We start from the raw sequence: 12,580 nt of genomic DNA, 5'->3' as shown, positions 1-12,580 counted from the left end.
ATCAGGGCAGGGCTGGGATTACCTTTAAAGAAATGTAAATCCCTGCCTCAGTGTTAGGCTGATCTGTTTTCCTCAACATAGGAGGGCTGTTTCTCTTCCTCCACCCCCCATGCCCTTCCCTGGCACACAAAAAAAAAAACAAAAACACATTGCTGTTGAGTGCCCTCCAGTCAATTCCAACTCATCGTCCTATAGGACACAGTAGAACTGCCCCATTAGGGGTTCCTAGGTTGTAATCTTTAGCGAGAAATGGCCAGGCCTTTTCTCCCTTAGAGTGGCTGGTGGGTTCGAACCATCAGCACTTAACCACTGCACCACCAGGGCTCCTTGACAAGCACAGTAGCAGCTGGCTAACATTTACGAAGCACGGACTTTGTGTCAGGCGCAGTGCTAAGTGCTTCCCAAACCTGACCCCTTCATATGATGCTCCAGCTGAAAAGAACCACAGGATCAGACCTGAGCAGCTGTTAGAAAATAGAAGAAACCCCAGACCCTTGTCCCCTGGGGAGGCTGTCACGCCCAGCAGGAAGGGGCCTCCCCTGGGAATCCAGAGACCTGGGTGGCAGTCCCATTGCCAGCCACGGGGCCTCAGATAATCTATTGTTCAGCTGACTGTTAGCTCCTTAAAGCTGGGACTGCCTTGTTGATCCCAGCTCTCCCCATAACGCATATCATAGTTGGGACCCAAAAAATCTTAGTCGTGTAAATAGATCAGTGAATGGCACAGTTTCCAGACATACCTGAAGATAAATAGTATCACCTGAGGTGTTTGTTGGAAACCCTGGTAGTGTAGTGGTTAAGAGCTATGGCTGCTAATCAAAAGGTCGGCAGTTCGAATCCACCAGGTGCTCCTTGGAAACTCTATGAGACAGTTTTACTCTGTCCTGTAGGGTTGCTATGAGTCGGAATCAACTCCATGAAAATCGGTTTGGTTTGGTTTCGGGGGGGATGTTTGTTAAGCTATTGATTCCTGAGTCCCAACCCAAAGCTTCAGAATTAGAATTCGGAGGGAGGGCTTGGGAATCTGTATATTTGACAAATGCCCCAATGATTCTTAGCAGACAACTTTGGGAACCTGGGTGGCCGTGGTTCTACCTGAAGTTCATAAACCACCTCTCTGGTCCAGTTTCCTTGTCTGTAGAACGGCTGGCATGGTGGTACAACGTGATGAAAGTAATTCATGTCACAAAATTGTACATGTGAAAAATGTTGAAATGGCGAATGTTTTGTTACGTATGTATTTGCCACTGTAAAAAGCAGACAGACGTGGCTGAGGGTACCTCCTCCCATGCAGATGAAGTGAAATGAAGGTAAAAATGCATTGCAAGCTCTCAGACATTATGTAATTGTAAAACGTTATATATAAAAAAAAAAAAATTGCGCTCAAGTTAATTCTGACTCATGGTGACCCCACGTGTATCAGAGTAGAACTGGGCTCCAGAGATTTTCAGTGCTGGTTTTTTGGAAGTAAACCACCAGGCCTTTCTTCCGAGATGCCTCTGGGTAGCTTTGAACTGCCAACCTTTCAATTAGTGGCTGAGCAAGATAACCGTTCTTACCCAGGGACTGCAGGCATTACGCATGTGGGTATTACTATGGGTGCTCTCTGTTTGTCATCTGACTTCCCTAGTCTGGGGGCTTGCTGGCTGGAGGGCTCAGGGTTGTCAGCCTCAGCTCCCAGCATAAGACCTATTTCCAGAGGCCAGAGACACCCTCCCCCGATTATGCCCATATAAATAAAACAATGGTAGATTGTCAGTGCTGTGGGAGCCCTTGACAAGGACAGGGGAACCAAGAATGGCAACACAAGGGCAGTGCAGACAGCTCAAGAAAGTCAGCCTGGGTGGGGTCAATTTTGAAACTCAGATCTCCCGAATGGCAAGGTCTCCTAGAATTCAGGTGTTCTCTGTTTAAACAGAGCAGCCTGTCCACCAAGATTAACCAGGGTAGCGGAAGGGACGATAAGTCTACTTTCCTTACTGGGCCAGAAGCTTCTTGAGATTAAGGATAAAGGTTTTATTCACCCTATGTCCATTGCACTACGTGGCCTGTAGTAGGTGCTCAATAAATGTTTGTTAAATTGAAACAAATGGTGATAACCACAGCTAACATTTATGGAGCACCTAATACACCAGCCACTCTAATCACTGCATTGATCACACCATCATCCCGCTTCAGAGATGAGAAGACAGAGGCTTAGAGAAAATAAGAAGGCGACCAGCTCAAGGCCATGCATTTACAAGTGGGAACAGCCGATGCGTGCAGGACAGACTCGTGCTTTTGGCTCCTGTTGCTTCCCCATAGATGAGAGGGTGAAAAGGTTTCTTATACTAAGACTTTAACTCTCTCAAATAAAATCCTACCTTTCCCAGGGTCCGGCAGCTGGCAGACAGAGCTCCTTTCTGATGTGTATTGGGCCAGAGCTGAGTGGGGGCCTGGAATGGCTGTCTTACTACAAGAAGGACTGTCTGACGGAGGCTGTCCACCTCTGGAGAACCTTCTCCGGCTCTGGGATCCTGGAAGAACCGGAATCTCTGTAGTCTCTCCGGGACAGAGGCTAATAGTCATCCTTCTCATTTTCTAGGGACATTAATTAGTCCAGGATCTGCTTCCTGTAAGAAGGTCCAGAAGTGCCCTCTTCCCAAGGGGAATAGCACCTTCCAGATTGCCCTGGCCCAGACAGACTGACCGACAGATTACCTGACCTGGGAGATAACCTTTGAGGGCCATCCCAGCTGGCTGGACAGTGGGGGGCAAAGTCCCTCACAGTTCTCGACTGCTTTCTGTCGGGCCATTTGGGACCCTCCTTTGACATGAGCCACAGCGTGTGGTTCAGTGCATGGACTCTGAGGTCCGGCTGCCTGGGGTCCTTCCCCAACACTTGCCACCTGTGTATATCCCATCTCGAAGTGTCTGCTTCCTCAGCTATAAAATGGAGATAAGTCAGTATCTACTTGATAGGGGTGTTGTAAGTAGTAAACGTGGGTCTATGGCAGGTTAACTCAGTGGTATCTACAGAGAGTGGGTTCTCAGGGAGTCAGGGAAGAAAGGCATTTCAATTGTGCACATATTTAACGAGCATTTCCTATCAGCCAGGCATCACATTGAGTATGTTAGCTTATGTCATCCTATTCGCCCCCGCTGAAGCTCTGTGAGGCTTGCAAGGCACTTCGGAGACGAGGAGACTCAGGTGCAGAGAAATGAAACAACATAAGCTTTGAGATGGCAGAGGGCATCTGCTTTCTCATATCCCTCCAGTGCCTAGCACGGGGCATTGGTGGTTTAGTGGTAGAAATCTCACCTTCGACGTGGGAGACCAGACTTGATTCCTGACCAGTGCACCGCACGTGCAACCACCGCCCATCTGGCAGTGGAGGTTATGTGTTGCTATCATGTGGAGTAGGGTTCGGCAGAACTAGTCTGAGATGGACTGGGAAGAAAGGCCTGGCAATCTACTTCTGAAAATGAGTTAATGAAAACCCTACGGATCATAACAGTCTGATCTGCAGCTGATCGTGGGGATGGCACAGGACCAGGCAGTGTTTCGTTACCTTGTGCATGTGGTTGCCATGAACGGGGGGCTCGCTGGACGGCAGCTAACAACATCAACAGCCAGCGCCTAGCACAGTGCCTGATACGAAGCTGTCAATAAGTTTGCCAAGTGATTGGATGAACCCTATAGTCCTGAAGCAGGCTCCTATCCCACGCTTGCTTTTCACGTTCTCTTTCCTCTGTCTGCAGCCTCCTGCCATTTCCACTTTCTCCCCCGGTAAACTGTCACTCATCTATCAAGACAAAGGTTAAAAAGTCACCTCCTCTACAAGCCCTTCACTAGCTCCCCGCAGCAATTCAGCAGAGCCCTCTTTTGAGTAAGCTTCCTAGCGCAGCTGTCCACACTAGCTTGGGTGACTGCCACAGACTGTGAGCTCTTTGGAAGCAGGGATGACTCCTGACTCATTTCTCTCCAGAGCCCCAGTCTCTGGTTTCTAACCACCCCCTGCTTGCTACGATTGGCAGCTGCAATAAATAAATCGGATCATGTACATGGTAGAGGCGGGTCTAAGCAAAGGCTCGTTGCTTCCACCCTCAGTACATGCCTTCCCTTTCTGTTAGGCTGCACTGCTGGCCTTGCAGGCTGGCACCTAGAGGTGAGAGGTACTGTCTAAGCTCAGCTGGGACTTTCCACCAGGAAGCCTGGGCCCTGTTTGCTCTGTTTTTCAAAGGACTGGCACTCAGTGAGCACTTGGCAAACAGAGGCTACAAACCATGCCTGTAGCCAGCCTTGGCTGATAGCAGTGTTTTGTCTGCCTCCACCCTCCTCCCCACAGTGTTTTGAAAAGATTTTATTTAAGTTGCCAACAATGAACATTCTTGAGATTTTGCACAACTTTTTTTGCTTCATTTGAGAAATGGTAATGTCTGGCCCTCATTTCAATGTGGCAAATGTTCCCAAAGCTGAACAGTAACTGTTTCCCTCAGGCAGGGTCTGTTCTCTAAAATGTGCCACAGTCCCCATCACACCTTAATTTGTTACACCCAATTTTCAGGCCCTAAACACAGATGAGTTCGAGACCCCTGTTGTATGCTGGTTGGGAGAAAGGCACTCTAGAATCAGTTGGGAAACACAGACTTAAGAGTGTTTGGGTGGGGCCCACCTCATTGCCCTTGTTGTGTAGGAGCTAAGCCATGGATTGTGGGTACCAACAGTTAATGCACTCAGCGGCTAACTGGAAGATCGGAAGTTTGAATCCACCCAGAGGTGCCTCGGAAGAAGGACCTGGTGATCTACTTATGAAAAATCAGCCATTGAAAACCCTGTGGAGCACAGTTCTGCTCAGACACAATAGTTCTTCTCTGAGTCAACTCGATGGCAACTGGTTTTTATGGGTACCTGGCCCAGGCTGCATGAGATGGAAATAACCTATCATTTACAAGTCCTTGCCATAATGCACTCGCATGATTTAATTTACCCCTCCTATTTTCTGGGTTTTTATCAATCCTAAGAAGCAGATTGAATACTTACTTCCATGTTACAGGTGAGGTAACTGAGGCAGCTTGCCCAATGTGGAGCACCTGGCAAGTGGTAAAGCTGTGACAGACCCTAAGTCATTCTGGCTTCAGAACTTAGACCTGACGCTACCATGTCCCAACATAGTCCTTGTTCAAACAGCCCTTTCCCGAATGATCCCATTTAATCGACCCCCTGCACTCTGCCACATCACCCTGTTCATTTCCTCCGTGGCACTTCTACAATCGGAAACTAACTTGTTTTGTTTAGTACTGTTTACTTCTCTTTTTGTCTGTCCCCCCCTCCCAGCACTAGAATATAAGCTAGATCCCCTGTCTGTCTAGTTCATCGCTGTATCAGGGCTTAGCTCTGTTCTTAACACATGCAGGTACTCAATAAATATTTGTTGAATGAATGCATTTAACCCAGTCTCTGGACCAGGGGACACAGAGGTAAGAAAGCAAGGATTGTGGAGACAATTCTTGGTCCTGTGGCCACCAAAAGGCCATAAGCCCTGGAGTCACCAGCATCCTCTGGCTTCAAGGCTTTCTACCTTGTTCTCTTAAGCACATACTGGGGTACACAGTGGATAATAAATGCTGGGTGTCTTGACATCGGCAAGACAATGCTTAGTGCTCCTGATTCCCGATGAACGTGATTCACGCTGTTGCGCCTTCTGTGTGTTCACTTATGCCGTCCCCCACCTCTGATCTCTCCCACAACCCTTGCTGGAGCTGGGTTGCGGAAGCAGGGCTGGTACCATCCTCAAGAGGGTGCCGGGCCCAACATCACACAGCGATACAGGCCAGGGCCCTCCGACTCTGAATTTCATGCTGCCTCCAGCTCATGTGGAGAGGCTCTTCTCCCAGGCCCCCTGGGTGGAGTCCAAGGCCCAACTTGCTGGGCTTCCCACAGGGTCAGGAGGTGAAGGCTCAACCCGCCCTGGGAACCCCGCGGAATGGGAGTGTCTTGTGAAACAAACAAAGAGACCACCAGGAGGATGCCCTCTCCTCCCACCTCAGAAGCTTCTCAGACATTCCCACAGGCCAGCCACATTTGCCTCCTGCCTCCCACCTCCCCATTTCCTCTCCACCAGGGGTCACTAGTGCTGAAGTTGAACAGGAGTTTAATGACCCAGTTGAGCCTGGGGCTGAGAGAAAGGCTGTGTGTGTGTGTGTGTGTGTGTGTGTGTGTGCGTGTGCGTGTGTGTGTGTGCGTGTGCGTGTGTGTGTGCGCGTGTGTGTGTGTGCGCGCGCGCGCGCGCGCGCACGCGGACTCATGAGCACAGGGGGCCTGTGTGCTGGGTACTGACTGTGCTAAGAGATTTACAGGCAGTATCAGCTCAGTGTCTCCCGAAGTTGCTTGATCATAATAATCACAGAGGGCTTTTATAAAAAATAAAATGTGTCCCCTCAGGGGGCACTGAGTTTCTGTTAATTACATAAAAAAAAAAAAAAAAATTGCTATCAAGTCAATTCCAACTCATAGCAACCCTATAGGACAGAGTAGAACTGCCCTGTAGGGTTTCCAAGGAGCGCCTGGTAGATTCAAACTGCCGACCTTTTGGTTAGCAGTTGTAGCACTTAGCCGCTGAGCCACCAGGGTTTCCTTCTGTTAACAGTGGTGGAATAACTTGGAAACGGATAGTGGTGATGGCTTCACAACGTGAATGTCATCAGTGTCATGGAATTGTACATGTAAAATTTCTTGAACTGGCAAGTGTGTTGTTATATATATATTTTTACCACAATAACAAAATTTAAAAACAAATTATCCTTATATTTTTTTTATTAGAGATGTATAAAAAATATTTATGAGTGAAATGAAAAAATGTTTGGGATTTGCTTGGAAGTACTCTATCTTTCCAACCCAAAATTCAAGGGTGGGAGGGAAGGAGGAAGGCAACAGATAAATCAAAATTGGCAAAATATTCCTAAAAAGGATATAATAAAATTAACATGACCATTGCATTGGTCATCTAATGCTGCCATACCACAAGTGGATGGTTTTCAATGAAGAGGAATTTATTTTCTCACAGTCTAGTAGGTTACAAGTCCAAATTCAAGGTGTCAGCTCCAGGGGAATGTTTTTCTCTCCCTGTCAGCCTTCTCATCAATGTTCCCCGAGACTAGGAGCTTCTTCATGGAGGGACCCCGGGTCCAAAGGATGCGCGCTGCTCCCAGCAAAGCTGTCTTGGTGGTATGAGGTCCCCAACTACACTTGTATCCCTTTCCCTTTATCTCTTGAGAGAGAAAAGTTTGTGCAGGCCACACCCCAGGTAAACTCTCTTTACCTTGGATCAGGGAGGTGACCTGCATAAGGGTGGTGTTACAATCCCACCCTAATCCTCTCAACATAAAATTACAATCACAAAGTGGAGGACAATCATACAATACCAGGAACCATGGCCTAACCAAGTTGATACACACATTTTTAAGGGGATGTAATTCAATCCATGACAATCATATACTGCTGCTGACATTATATTAAAAGATTTTTAAATGTTTCCCAAAAAGAGTGTCCCAAAGTCTTAGTGCACTTTTTACGGCAATTTTAAGCTTAAAGAACTTCAGAAGTATAAAGTGAAGTTGAAAGTAAAAAATTTCTATAAAATTTTTGTATAGAAATTTACAAAAAAATTCTTTGAAAGCTTATTTAATTTTTACACTTACTTAGTTTCATGAATTTTAAAGAATACATTTTTGTTTCTGTCAACATTTGTCATCTTGAAAAAAACATTGCAATTAAAAACGTATTATTCACAACTCAAAACAGCCCAAATGTCCATCAGCTGGTGAATGGATAAACAAATTGTGGTCTATCCATACATTAGAATATTACTTGGCAATAAAAATAAATGAGCTATTGACACATGAAACAAGAATGACTCCCAAAATAATGAGGCTGAGTGAAAGAAGCCTGGCAAAAAAATAATACATGCTGTATGATTTCATTTATATAAAATTCTAGAAAATGCAAACTAATGTATAGAGACCGAAAGCAGATCAGTGGTTGCCTGGGGGGAGAGGAAGAGATCACAGAGGGACACTAGGAAGATGTTGGGGTAATAAATACGTTCGTTATCTTGATTTTGGTGATGGTTGTGTACATACGTCCAAGCTTACCGAATTGCACACTTTAAATATTTTCAGTTATTCAAATAAAAAACATTGAGGTGTATCAATTAAACTTCACTAAAGGTGTTTTTTTTTTTTTTTTTTTAAGGTGTAGATGAGTCGGAATCGACTCGACGGCATTAGGTTTTTGGGTTTTAAAGGTGTAGAGGAGCCCTGGTCGTGCAGTGCTTAAGAGCTTGGCTCCTAATCAAAAAGGTCAGCAGTTTGAATCCACTAGCCTCTTCTTGGAAACCCCGTGGGGAAGTTCTTCTCTGTCCTATAAGGTCGCTACGATTGACTTGATGGCAACGAGTTTGTGTTTTGTTTTTAAGCTGTAAAAGTTAATTTAAAAATAATAAATGTTTAAAAACATTACATCGTTATTCAAAATTCATAAAGCTAAATAAACATCAGAGACATTTAAATAAACTCTGAAGTTCTTTGTAAGTTTGTAGTACTTATGCTTCTGAAATAGAAATATTCGTAATAGGATGTTCTTCTATTAAAGCTTAAAATGCACCAAGGCCTTGGGGACACCCTGTATATAGACTCAGAGGATCTGGAATGAGACCCAGGAATCTATTTTTAGCAGTTCCCCATCCCCACCCTCCCAGGGAGATTTATGATTACCATTAGGTAAAATGGGAAACACAGCATAATCTCTCTCTGTCTCTCTCTCTCTTTTCTTCTCTCTGGCTTTCAACAAACCGATGAGGAAGGTGCTTCTGTCATCTTTTTAAATATGAGGGATCTGAGGCCCAGAGAGGCTGGGTGACTTGCCCAAAGTCACACAGTTAATTTAACAGCAGTGCTGGGATTGAGGCCAGGCAGACTGACTCTAAAGCCTGCACGTGGGGTAACTTGGTTACCGAGGGACGGCTTGCATCCCCCAAATCCCCAGACCCTGTGTCCTGTTGGCCACCGACCACAGGGCTGGCAGGATCCCCAGGCTGGTGCACCCCCACTCACATCAAAGGGCCCCACACTTCAAAGGCAGCTTGGGAGAGATGCACATAGCAGGCTGGGTATGCAGGGAAGCCTGAAGCCTGGGAGAGCTAATGGGATTAACCCAATGGGGCAGGAAGTGCTTTCAGCGAGAGTTTAATTCCCTGGGAATGACTTGACTACATTCTCACACCACCCACCGTTGGAACCTCTGGGCACCTGGGAATTGGGGGTGAGATGGGGGCTGTGCCAAGTGTGTCTCTCTTTCTTGGATGGAAAACCCTGAAGCCAGGTGTTACGAATTTTGTGCCGGTCATAGCGTCCTGTGCTTTAGATACCGGCTTCATTTTTATCCTGAAACCAGGCACAGAGCTACCATGTTGCACAACTCCAAGGAGCAACTTTACATTGTATTTTATAAGGATAAGCAAAAACCCCAAACCTGTTGCCCTTGAGTCGATTCCGACTTATAGCGACCCTATTGGACAGAGTAGAACTGCCCCATAGGGTTTCCAAGGAGAGGCTGGTGGATTCGAACTGCTAATCTTTTGGTTAGCAGCCATAGCTCTTAACCACTGCTTCACCAGGGTTCCTGAGTCTATGGGACAGGTGTAATTATTCCCATTTTACTGATGAGAAAACTGAGGCTTGGGTTGCTTAAGTACCTTCCAAGGGTCAAGTTAGTACTAAGTGACTAAGCTGGAATTGGAGCCCAGGTCTTTTCTTCACTCTAACCCCAATTCCCCATTTGTTGCTCAAGAGGGGGCAAAACAAGTAAGACCCAGGGTTCCCTTGTGGACCTTTCACTTCACTGTGGGCGTGAGGTGTAGCAGGCCATGAGGAGTAGCTCTGTGCCTATGCCTGTGTGCCCACTTGTCACATATGCACATCTTTGGGGAACAGGGATGGGGCAATCTAAGCCTGACATTATGTCCCCAGGATTCAAAATGTTATAAAGCCACAAGGGCCATCCCTCATCCCGTGGCTCCCATATCCATCCCACTATATCCCAGTTGGAACCCTGGTGGCGCCAGTGGTGGAGCATTCAGCAGTTCAAATCCACCAGCCGCTCCTTCGAAAACCTATGGGGCAGTTCTACTCTGTCCTATATGGTCGCTATGAGTTGCAATTGACTCAACAGCAACAGATTTGTATCCCAGTCATTTTCCTAACAGCCAAGCCCCAAACACTCCCCTGACGAAGGCTGCTGTTTAGATCCAGAGAGGACAGGGTTTATGAAGTCTGAGGATGACCTGAGCTCTGGACCACCTCTCCCCAGCTCCAGTCTTGGCCATACTGGCTTCCTTCTCAGGGGAGACCCAGCCCAACCTCCTTCCTGGGCTACCCTCAGCTCCCAGGACCCTTGCCCTCCCACTCCACCCTCAGCTCCCTTTTTTTCATCCTCCCTGCAGACTGGGCCCCTTCGAATTGGCTTCCCTGCTGGTAAGATCTAAGATCACAGGACACTTCTTCCATCTGGACCTGCCCCAGGTCCTGGGCTGCCTTGGCAGGGTTGGAGGGGCTAGCAACAGAAATGTGGAAAGACATGCCCTGGTGGGAAAATCAGGAGCCCTAGTGGTGCAGTGGTTAAGTGCTTGGCTGCTAACCAAAAGGCTGGCACTTCGAACCCACCAGCTGCTCCAAGGAAGAAAGATGTGGCAGACCGCTTCTGTAAAAATTACAGCTTTGGAAACCCTATGGGGCAGTTCTCCTCTGTCCTGTAGGGTCACTATGACTTGAAATTCACTTGATGGCAATGGGTTTTTTTTTTGGGGGGGGGAGCGGTTTACTGGGAAAATCTTCTTTGCTGGGGAAGTCCAGCCAAGGAAACCTCCTGAAGGGAGGTGTGTGTGCGTGTTTGTTTAAATTAGTACCAGCTATGCCTGTGGAGGCGATGGGACCTGGGACACCTAGGTCCTCCTCCCAGGTCCATCCGCATGTGACTTCGGCTGAGCCACCTGGCCTTGTCGAGCCTCAGTTTCCACATCTGGGATGACCCCCAGGCCTGTTCTTGCTTTGGTTATCCTGAGCTTGAATATCTGAGATCAGCGGGTAGAAGTGTTTCCTAAACCGTCACGTCCTGCACAAATGATTTGCAGCTTTGCCCCCTCTAATCACCCCTCTTTTAATCACCCCACTCCTCAATGAAATGCAACCAGTTTTTGTCTTAGATCTTATGTGTTGTGCTTTTCTGGGTACAAAGTCAAGGCACATTCACTGTAGAAACTTTGGAGACCACATAACAGTTCACAGAAGTAGAGAAAACCCCCCTATAACCCGGTGATCTAGATGCAACCATGGTTAACATTTTGGGTTCATCCTCCCTGTTTCCCCCCATTGGGTGTTTTTTGCCCGTGTATCTTTTACTCAGAAGAATCACTGTGTGAACTGCTCTGTAAACCGCTTTTTCATGTAACCTGAACATCTTTCCAGGTCAGAAAGCATTGTCTCCACTGCCATTTGAAAATAAAAGTTGCTTAGTCTTAAGGCCTCCTCCTCCAGGAAACCAGCCTCAATTTCCCCAGCCCAGTCAGACCCTCTCTCAGGTTCCTTGCTCCCTGCCCTCTATCACCCACCCCCTGTTAGACTATGAGATTCCAGGGGGCAGAAACCTCCTTTGGACCCTGGAACTGAGTGTCCTGAGTACATAATGTTGGTACTGGTAGCCCTCAAGTTGATCCCGACTCATTGCGACCTGCCCCACAGGGTTTTCTAGGCTGTAATCTTTATGACAGTAGATCGCCAGGTTTTTCTCCCCCAGAGACGCTGGGTGGGTTCGAACCCCCCGACCTTTCAGTTAGTAGCTGAGCGCTTAATCATTGCTCCACCAGTGCTCCTTGTGTATACAGTAAAAAACACCCGTTGCCATCAAGTTGGTTCCAACTCATAGTCCTTATAGGACAGGGCAGAACCTCCCCACAGAGTTTCCAAGGAGCACCAGGTGGATTCGAACATAACAACCTTTAGCACTTAACCGCTACACCACCAGGGCGATCGGAACTAAAGCTGACAAGAGTACGTTTCTTAACAGAGAGCTTGCTTTCCCCAAGAAGCTTGAGTGCCATCATTGGAAGATGGCCGAGCCCAGGAAAGGAGCCCTGGACTTGGGGTCCCAGGCGTGCCCCCTCATCGGCGCCTGCCTGCTCTGGCTTTGCTTTCTCGTCTGCAGATGAGGCTGCGGGCCCTTCCCGCCTAACGGAATGTGCGTGGGGCGGCGCCCAGTCCCGCCCGCGGCGCCTGCCCTGCGCCTGGCACGCCGAGGCCCCGCGGAGGTCTGCGGAGGGCGGGACTCGGCCCGGGAGGTGCGCGCCCGGCCGGGCGGGGGTCCGGCGGCCGCCCCCGGGAAGGCCGCGCAGGGCGCCGGGGCGAGGCGGCGCGAGCAGAGAGGGCCGCGGAGCCAGCCCCGAGGGTCCGAGGCGGCGGTGAGTGTTTCCGGGGCGCGGAGGGCCCCCCGACCTGCCCGGTGCGGCCCGCGTCCCCACAGCCCCGGCCTGAGCGCGCCGCCGTGGTG

General features: G+C 48.3%; 1 protein-coding gene across 1 annotated transcript in view; it reads left to right on the top strand.

Annotated features, from left to right (window-relative positions):
- Positions 1 to 12,471: 12,471 nt before the first annotated feature.
- The window catches only part of PALD1 (phosphatase domain containing paladin 1), a 118,969-nt gene continuing 118,860 nt past the window's right edge, over positions 12,472 to 12,580 (top strand). Inside the window, exon 1 of the mRNA XM_049855800.1 lies at positions 12,472 to 12,491. The gene's annotated coding sequence lies outside the window, so the exon portion shown is untranslated. The remainder of the gene's footprint in view (positions 12,492 to 12,580) is intronic.

Source organism: Elephas maximus, chromosome 16 (genome assembly GCF_024166365.1).
Source record: "Elephas maximus indicus isolate mEleMax1 chromosome 16, mEleMax1 primary haplotype, whole genome shotgun sequence".
In the NCBI taxonomy this organism is placed as follows: Eukaryota; Metazoa; Chordata; class Mammalia; order Proboscidea; family Elephantidae; genus Elephas; species Elephas maximus.
The sequence above is the reverse complement of the archived record's forward strand: the minus strand, read 5'-3'. Positions and strand labels throughout refer to the sequence as shown.